General features: G+C 42.9%; 1 protein-coding gene and 1 long non-coding RNA gene across 4 annotated transcripts in view; one reads left to right on the top strand and one right to left on the bottom strand.

Moving 5' to 3' along the window:
• Nucleotides 1–2987: 2987 nt before the first annotated feature.
• On the bottom strand, nt 2988–5285 carry LOC113903614. Its single transcript, XR_003514206.1, has 2 exons — nt 4865–5285; nt 2988–4748 (listed from the first exon to the last, which is right to left on the bottom strand). It is a non-coding gene; the product is annotated as an uncharacterized LOC113903614 (long non-coding RNA).
• ITGB1 (integrin subunit beta 1) overlaps nt 4995–8481 on the top strand; it is a 43625-nt gene continuing 40138 nt past the window's right edge. Inside the window, exon 1 of one of the 3 annotated variants that reach the window (XM_027560010.1) lies at nt 4995–5163. The gene's annotated coding sequence lies outside the window, so the exon portion shown is untranslated. Of the gene's footprint in view, nt 5164–5361; nt 5645–8481 lie in introns of those variants that run through there. The other 2 variants (XM_027560009.1, XM_027560008.1) reach the window with 2 other exon arrangements.

The following is an 8481-nucleotide window of genomic DNA, read 5'->3' as shown; positions in this document are numbered from 1 at the left end:
GCATTAATCTTTTGGGATTAAAATCCCATTAAAACTAGAAACATCTGCAAAAATGCAGATCTATATGTTTAAGTGAAATAGTCTCCAGTTGTGGGGGTCTGTGGATTCATCATTTCCCAAACACAGGCGTACAGCAAGAACTCAATCTTAGACAAAATGTGATGGGAACTAATTTGGGAGAGGAGAGCTATATTACTTACCAAACAAACACACCTTTCTACTAACCTACTTGTCCCACTCTCCAATAAATCTGGCCTAAAATCAAGCTTCTCCTAATTCAAATTGCCAGATTTTCTGAAGATAATTTAAAAAGTAGTTCAATGAGGAGAGAAATTATGTTGTTTCATAGTCTCTAGCCATAACTCGCTGGTAGCACCATCATTTCCTGTACCGAGTGACCTTAGTTCCTAAAAATAACTCCAGTGCTATTCAACTGCTTATGTTTGGCATATTTTTCATTCTTATTTGGGAAGGCACATTCCCTTCTCCAGCTGAAGAAACTCAGTGTCTGAAAAGAGCTGCCTAAAAACACTGTTCCCTCTGGGCTCTTAAAAATGTTCAGCATCTGAAAGCTGGCAGGGAATGCTCACACCCAGCAGAGGCAGTAACTCCATGGACTGAGCAAAAAAAAAAAAGAAAGAAACAAGGGGATGCTATATATGGAAAACAGGAAGCTGAACAGTTGAGGCAGCCTTACTCATATGTGACCCATATTCAGAGCCATAACCTAGCAACTGTGAACTATCTAGAAAAGGAAAAGACTCAATGGCTAGGCCTAAGCTAGAAGGACAAACTGTCCTGACACTTTTCCACCTTACTTTTAAATAAGCAAAGGAATAAAGCACTAAATAAAGCCTCAGGATGGGTTAATCCAATAATACTGTTGCATACCACACATACACAATTGCTGATCCAACTACTGACCACCTTGTAGCAAACTCTTGGTTCCTCTGGCAATTATAACAGGGTGTTAAGCAGCGGTCACTCCAAGTCCCCAAAACAAAAATAAGAAGTTGCAAAATAAATGATCTTCCAGTTTCTTTGCAATATTTCATTATTTGTATGTTATTTATATTCTTGGCAACAGAAAAAGGAGGAACTGGAGGACTAGCTTACCCTTTCTTTATTTTCAAAGTGTTAATAATTTCCAGGGCTATTTTTTTTAAACTCGGACACACAGATTCACATTTTAATAGAGGCAGTTCAGTGTCTTAGGAAAAGGGAATGAAGTTATGATTCAGAAGCTCATCAACATATGTGTTACTGAGAATTATCAGAGACTTCTATTCCTTCCAACCCCATCTGCTCATCTTTATTTACATTTAAGGGTTTTACATTCTAATTAGCTGGAGGTGGTAGATGAGAAAAATGTATCCAGATCACTCTATAGAAACAGTTTTTAGGAAAGTAGCTGAAAACTTAACTTTGTCATTGTTTAGTTGCTTTAAGTCCTGTCTGGCTCTATGAGACCCCATGGACTGTAGCCCGCCAGGCTCCTCTATCCATGGGATTTCCCAGGCAAGAATACTGGAGTGGTTTGCCATTTCTTTCTCCAGGGGATCTTCCTGACCCAGGGATCAGATCCACATCTGCACTGGCAGCGGATTCTTCACTGCTGAGTCACCAGGGAACACTTACCCAGCTACTGGCAATCAATCTGCTCCAGAAACCATTATATACATTTACAATGGTATTTTAAACCCAAATCTGTTGATCAGCCAAGCTACTTTCAAGAGTTTTCTTTCATTAAATCTCCTAGAAGGACATCTTCATCGCATGTGTTAAAGATGTTACATTATTCTGTTTTTCCAAAATAAAAGGAAACCCTCCAAATTCCAAAATTATCTAGGATATGAGTGTCTAACTCTCCCCCCAGTGTTCTCTTCCATCACCCTCATGACTCACCTAAACACCTTCCTTGGACTTTATGTGTGTGCACACTCAGTCGTGTCTGACTCTTTGCGACCCCATGGACTATAGCCTGCCATATTCCTCTGTCCATGGGATTTTCCAGGCAAGAATACTGGAGTGGGTTGCCATTTCCTCCTTCAGGGGATCTTCCCAACCCAAGGATCAAACCTGAGTCTCTTGCATTGGCAGGTGGATTCTTTACCACTGAGCCACCTGGGAAGTCCCTACTCAGGAGCTGCCTAATTAATTTCACTCATCCTCACACAACTTTTTTTCCTGAAGATCAGTATTGGAATTGGTCTTCACCTATAAACCTGGGATGTGATTTGCAATGTGTCCCTATGAATCCCCTTTGAACTGCTAAAATTACTTTTTTCATACCTCATTGGCTGGACACGCTTACTTATAGGGTGATGATATAATCTACCATCCATATCAGGATGTACTTTTGAGAATGAAAAGGGGTGCTATTAATAATTATGCTTGGGTAACAGACACATTGGGGGTAACTTGAACATGCTGGGACACAAAGTCACCCAGCTTATTTAAAGTTGATCTGGTCTGGGTTAAGCCAGAATGTGCCAGCCAGTGGTCAAGACCAAAACATTTTTGTTCTGGGGTCCATACTCCTCACTATGCAGGCATTCACCCTTTGCTCTACCTCCATGGAGTCTTGCCCAAGTTTGATTACTGCAGTTGGAAAATCATTTGTAAATGAATGTGTACTAACATATTTGCCTGTAAAATGTTACATTTTTATAGAGGTACTTCCACTCTCAAAAGACTGAAAAGGCTTTAAGTTATCATGGGATGATTTGTAGCTTCCTGGACAGGGTAACCTTTGACAGATTGCATCCCCCAAGTGTTCAAACTACAAGAGAAAGACAGCAATCCACTCCTGAGGCAACACTGACTCACTCCCAGTCCTGTATTCCATAATCACGTGATTAAATACAGCCTACTAGATCTAAAGGTCAGTAATCAATGCTGATCCCATTGTCTGAAAAAGATAATCAGGTTTCTAGAGAGGCCTTTAGCCTCTTTTGTACTTGACTAAATATTAGTGATTCCTTTCATTTATGTAAGCCTGTCCTTTAATCATTAATAGAAATGGGGGTTAAACAGTGATTGAAATGAACAGTAAAGTCTTTGCTGGTGAGCAATTTTGAAAACTTACTTTTGGAAAACAGTAGTGAATAAAGACATATTTTGTAGAGCATGTAGTAGTAAGATGCCAAAACTAAAGGAAAGGTCAACTTTTAATTATTTGATAAAAATGACTTGTGAGATGGCATAAGGCAATTTATAATAACCGGGAAAGAGTGTAGGTAAAATACGATTTGTCTTAAATTCAAGATACTAATAGATGTTGTATCATGACATGGTTTAGCAATGTGACTTACACTATTCCTACTTACTAGGATACTCTGTTTAGCATGGTAAAACTGATCAACCTTTGGAACGCTCATAAATTTTATAGTTAGCTGTCCTTTGATGAATATTTATCTGAAATTACGAATGCAGCCATACTCCTGACCAATCACTGCTTTTCTTAGAGATTATGTTTCTTTAATTTCTCATTTCCTCAAAGCTCATAACTTCTGCACATAAATTGCTACTCACACTTTAGTGTAGTCGGATGTCCCAGGGGAGCAAAAGGACCCATTTATTCTTTTATCCAGTATTAGCTGAGCCCCTATTGTGTGACCTGGAACAGTGTTTGAGACTCAGATTAAAAAGGTGATTATTACACTGCCTTTGGCCTAATTTAGTTTAATGTTGTGCAAATGTGAATCTTATAATGTTCTTGTAGCAAATCACACAAGGAAGAAAGTTCTGGGGAATGTAGTACAAATCAAACATGGATAAACTACACTTCAGAATGGTAATCCATGTTGAGACCAGACATAGATTTTGATCCGTTTTCAACAAAGGTATAAATAGTACCTTTAAATTCAAGAATGTTGAGGTCTGCTGGCAGCTGCACCATTGGGTTGTTAACATAGATACATTAATTTTTAAAAATTTAAGTATAGTTGATTTACAATGTTATGTTAGTGTCCGGTGTACAGAAAAGTTTGTTATATATATCACCAAAAAGAAACTGTAAAATATATATATGGAAAAGAATCTGAAAAAGAATATATTTCAGATTCTTTTCCATTATAGGTTATATTACAAGTTACTGAGTATAGTTCCCTGGGCTCTACGGTAGGTCCTTGTTATTTGTGTTTTATATAGAGTAGTGTGTGTATGCTCATCCCAAACTCCTAATTTATCCTTCCTCCCCGTCACCCTTTGGTAACCATGGGATTGTTTTCCTATGTCTGTGAGACTATTTCTGTTTTGTAAATAAGTTCATCTGTATCCTTTTTTAGATTCCCCAAATAAGGAAACATCATTTAGTCTCTTAAATTTGCTCATCCATTAAGTAGGAAAAATCATTCTTGTTTCTTTAGAGGTTTCCAGAGATTACCTAACCAAAGATTTAATTTTGCTGGCGAGCAATGGGCAACATTTCCATAGATGGGTTGTCTTTTTTTCTTCCTCAAGACTGGCGGTCAAATGAGCATCACAGCTTCTAATCTTCCCCAAATCAAACACTGCTTCTCAGTTTCACAAATCTCATCATTCGAGTTCTGTTCCCAACAGGGTGCTGCAGCTCACCACGTGGCAATGCGCATTTTCGGCTAACAGGATGGCAGCCTGCCAGCAGCCCATTCTGAGTAACCGGGTTTCAGTATGATGCCGGCCGGCAGCGGTTGCGATCCTCTTATCAAAATGTGCCCAGCCATGCTTCTTTTAGCTGTCTCTTCTCCAGCCCCCATGTCCACCTACTAAAAAAAGTGAGAATGAACAGAAACTGTATCAAGGATGAACCTTTCCTTCTCCTCCCAGTTCCCCATAAATGGACCTCCAGATGAACCAAACAAAAGCTGCTCCTCAAACTCACCAGTTTCTCCTCTACAACTTTCTTCATCTTTCCTGGCACCCGTCTCCTCCTTAAGTCTTCCCCTCTCTCAAAGACGTAAGCAAATCCTCCCACCAGAAAAATATCGGCTTTAGCTACTTCCCTTCCAGAGGGAAACGTTTTTGGCCCCACGAAACCTTAACAAGGTGAGTGACTAAGTGTCCCCGTCTGTCTGAGCCGGCTCCTGGGAGGCAGGGCTTCCAGGGTTCAAAGCCGGCCGGCCGGACACACATGGGGCTTTGGAGAAGCAGCGCCTAAGGCAGGCCGAGAAGGATATTAAGGTGAGCAGGACCCGGCAAAATCCTCCCTCTCTCCCTCGGCTGCAAAGGAAGGAGGCGCCGCCGGGGTTGCGACGGAGCCGGTGGCCTAGCCGGGCCGCTCCTTTGTCCCGGCGGCCCCCGCCCCTCCCCCTCAGTCCCCCTCCCCCTCCCGGTCCCCTCCCCTCCCTGTCCCCCTCCCCCTCCCACCGCGGGCGCGGCTGACGCGGCCCGAGAGGAATGCGCTTCCGGAGGGCGAGTGCCGCGGCGGCGGCCTGAGGAGCGGGATCGCAGCGCCAGGGAGGCGGTGCCCCGGGGGTCGTTTCCTGCCGGGAGGCGGCCCCGCGCCGCCGAGTCTCCTCCTCCCGCCCGCGAGGAGGAGGAGCCGCCGCCGCCGCCGCCGCCGCGCCCGAGCCCGGGAGGCCACGCCAGCTCGGGACAGGCCGAGCGGGAACCGCGGAGCACAGGCCGAGTTGACCGAGCGGGCCGGACGCCGCGGGAGAAGGTGGGCCAGGGCGGCCGGCCGGGAGGGCGGGCGGCGGAATTGGTGAGCGGCCGGGCTCTCATGGAGGAGCAGGCGTGGGGGCCGCGGCCTCCGGGTGGATTCCAAGCCTTCGGGCGGGGGAGGAAGTCGGGCCGCGGCCGCCCCTGGACCTTCCCGGCAGGGGCGCTGTCCTCGCGGGGCCGCTGTCGCGGAGGCCCGGGAGTCGGACCCGCCACTCGGACGCTGGGCTGGGCGCGAACCGGACGGCTGGGCGCGGACGGGCCTCCGCGGACCTGGTCCGGCAGCGGCCTCGGCTGCCGGGCCTCCACGCCGGGACCACTCACCCTGACTCCAGCCCCGCGTCCCGGGCGTCGCCGCGCCGCAGGGCACCGGGGCGCCGGGTGGGCGCGTCCTGTGGGCCCTTCTAACGCTGGGTGTGGACGCCGCGGCCGTGTTCAGGGCTCCTGCCCGGCTGTGCCTAATTCGTGCCGTTCCTGATGCTTCAGAACAAGTTGTATTTTTAAGAATGGTAGTATTTAATGCCTGAGTAATTTTTGTTTCACCAGTTTTGTGTTTTTGCGTGAAAACCTAGCGCTAGTCTGTATGATCATTACTAGTAAATTACACTCTTTTTAAGGCTCCATTTCTTCCATCTGTAAAATGGGAACAGTACCTACCTATACTAATAATAAAGCTAGAAATTATTATGAGGACAGAGTGAGGGCTATGTTTACCTCTATGCACTTTACCTTTATTTTGTCCTTTAATCCTGGAACTGATCCAAAGAAGTAGGTGTTGTGTTTAATCCCAGTTTTACAAATGAAGAAACTGAGGCACAGGGAGCATAGGTGATCGTCCAGTTCTGATGAGGACAACCCTTGTGGTCCAGCAACCCATGTTTGAACCACAGGTAACCTTGTATAATATAAGTGCAGTGTAGTGAAGACACTTAGCTCAATAAATATTAACTCCTTTTCTTTCCTTCTTGATAAAGTAGAAGGACTTTAAAAAAAAATCTCACCATGTAATTGGTGATATTATCAATAAGATTTCTTGGAATCTGCGTTCCACATAAATATTAGCTGGGTAGAATTATTGTTATTTTTTATTGTTATTTTGATGGTACAATAAAAAATGCTAATTGAATTTCGATTAGAAATTTTTCTTAACGGAATCCAGACTTTGCAATACGTTGTGTATTAAACACTTCAGAAGTGATGAAGGAACTTGACTTGTAAGTTACCTATTCAGGATTTGTGGACATCAAGGCTCAAAGGAGTCAGGGCTGGCTTAAGAGCCCTACAGAGATGTTCACATTTGAAAATAATTTTAGGTCACTTATTAATAAATGAGGGACTGAAGATGATTAGCTGATAAATAGAAAACACATGAAACAAATCAATGTTTTAGTTAACAGGCATTTGAGGATGAAAGCAATTATACCCACCCTAGAATTCAGTATAAAATGGAAGATGTTATTAGAATGCTAGTTAAAAAGATGGGATGTGGTTAATACTTTGCTTCTGTAAATAGCAGACTCCAAATTGAGTCATCAGTGTTGATTTCACAGACTTAAAGTTTTTGTAATGTTGATTGTTTTTAAAAGAATGTTAAATTCTGTATTGTTTTCTAATCCCCTCGCTATTCTGTGTGTGGAAAGTATAGGATCAGTAATATTGAATAAATCATTGGATTTAGGTGGCTTTCTCCTCAGCTTTCTGGTCAGGATATTTAAAAGCTGCCCCAAATTAGCATCATTGAATGAACATGCAGTCCTACACTGGGGTCGATAAATTCCTAACTCCTGGGGGAACTAGGGCATCTGGTTACTTTCTAAAATACTGAAAACTATCTTTCAGGTGGTGCTTGTTTTCATGGCATATGTGTGGGTGATTAGTTGTTCTTGACTACTCTGCTGGAGTGATGAGAAGAAACAGGAGATAGGTAAAGTTTCAGAACTTTTGAGTTCTGCTAATTGATATTTCTGAACATGTAACAAATTCAGTTAGTATCTGAGAGGATTCATGTGGACTGATTACCCCACTCTGGAGGGTTAGGATCGGTCTGGTTGTCAGTGGAATCCTAGATTATATTGTGCAAATCTGTAAGTATCTTTTTTTTTGCGTGAGCAGGTCTATTCTGACTGGTCATATGTTGTGGAGTTTTGTCCTTGTATGTTGTTATAGCAGAGGTGGGAGTCTTGGGGTCCAGAGGGTGGGCTGATAGGGGTAAGAGTCCAGAGGAGTACCTTATTCTTCAGAACCCTGAAATGATAGCAGTATCTATAGCTGTAGAAAACTGGGAAAATTATATATCTAGGTTACAGGAGTTGCAGTGCAGAAAACCTTCAGAACCTTAGCAGTCTTAGAATTTTCAATAGATAAGTGAAAAAGGTGGTATTTCTTGTTCTGTAGCTGCATGCAAAAGGAGCCAAGCTATACTTTGCAGGTTTCTCATCTTTAAATGTGACTAATTGTGAGACTTTTGCAGAGTTAAGTTTTATTTATAAAATAATACAGAAGCCAGGTACTTTTAAGCTTTAGTTTTGGTTTGTGGCTTTGGAAGATGAGGTTAACTATATTTAGCAATATGCTAAAGCATACGTACATCATCTGATCAAGAAATGTGTGTAAGTGACAGTTTCAAATATACATAGTGCATGCATGTATAAACACACAATTATTGGACTTGTCTCATACAGTCTCCAAAGTGCAGCTTCCTGGACCCCAGGGATGTATAAAATAGATCACTGGATGTAGGAAGAAAATATTAGACTTACTATTTTTTTTATAAAGCTTAAATGTATTATTATGATTTATAATATCTTACCACATTGTTGTAGAGTACATGTATTTTAA

The sequence above is a fragment of the Bos indicus x Bos taurus genome, chromosome 13 (assembly GCF_003369695.1).
Source record: "Bos indicus x Bos taurus breed Angus x Brahman F1 hybrid chromosome 13, Bos_hybrid_MaternalHap_v2.0, whole genome shotgun sequence".
In the NCBI taxonomy this organism is placed as follows: Eukaryota; Metazoa; Chordata; class Mammalia; order Artiodactyla; family Bovidae; genus Bos; species Bos indicus x Bos taurus.
The sequence above is the reverse complement of the archived record's forward strand: the minus strand, read 5'-3'. Positions and strand labels throughout refer to the sequence as shown.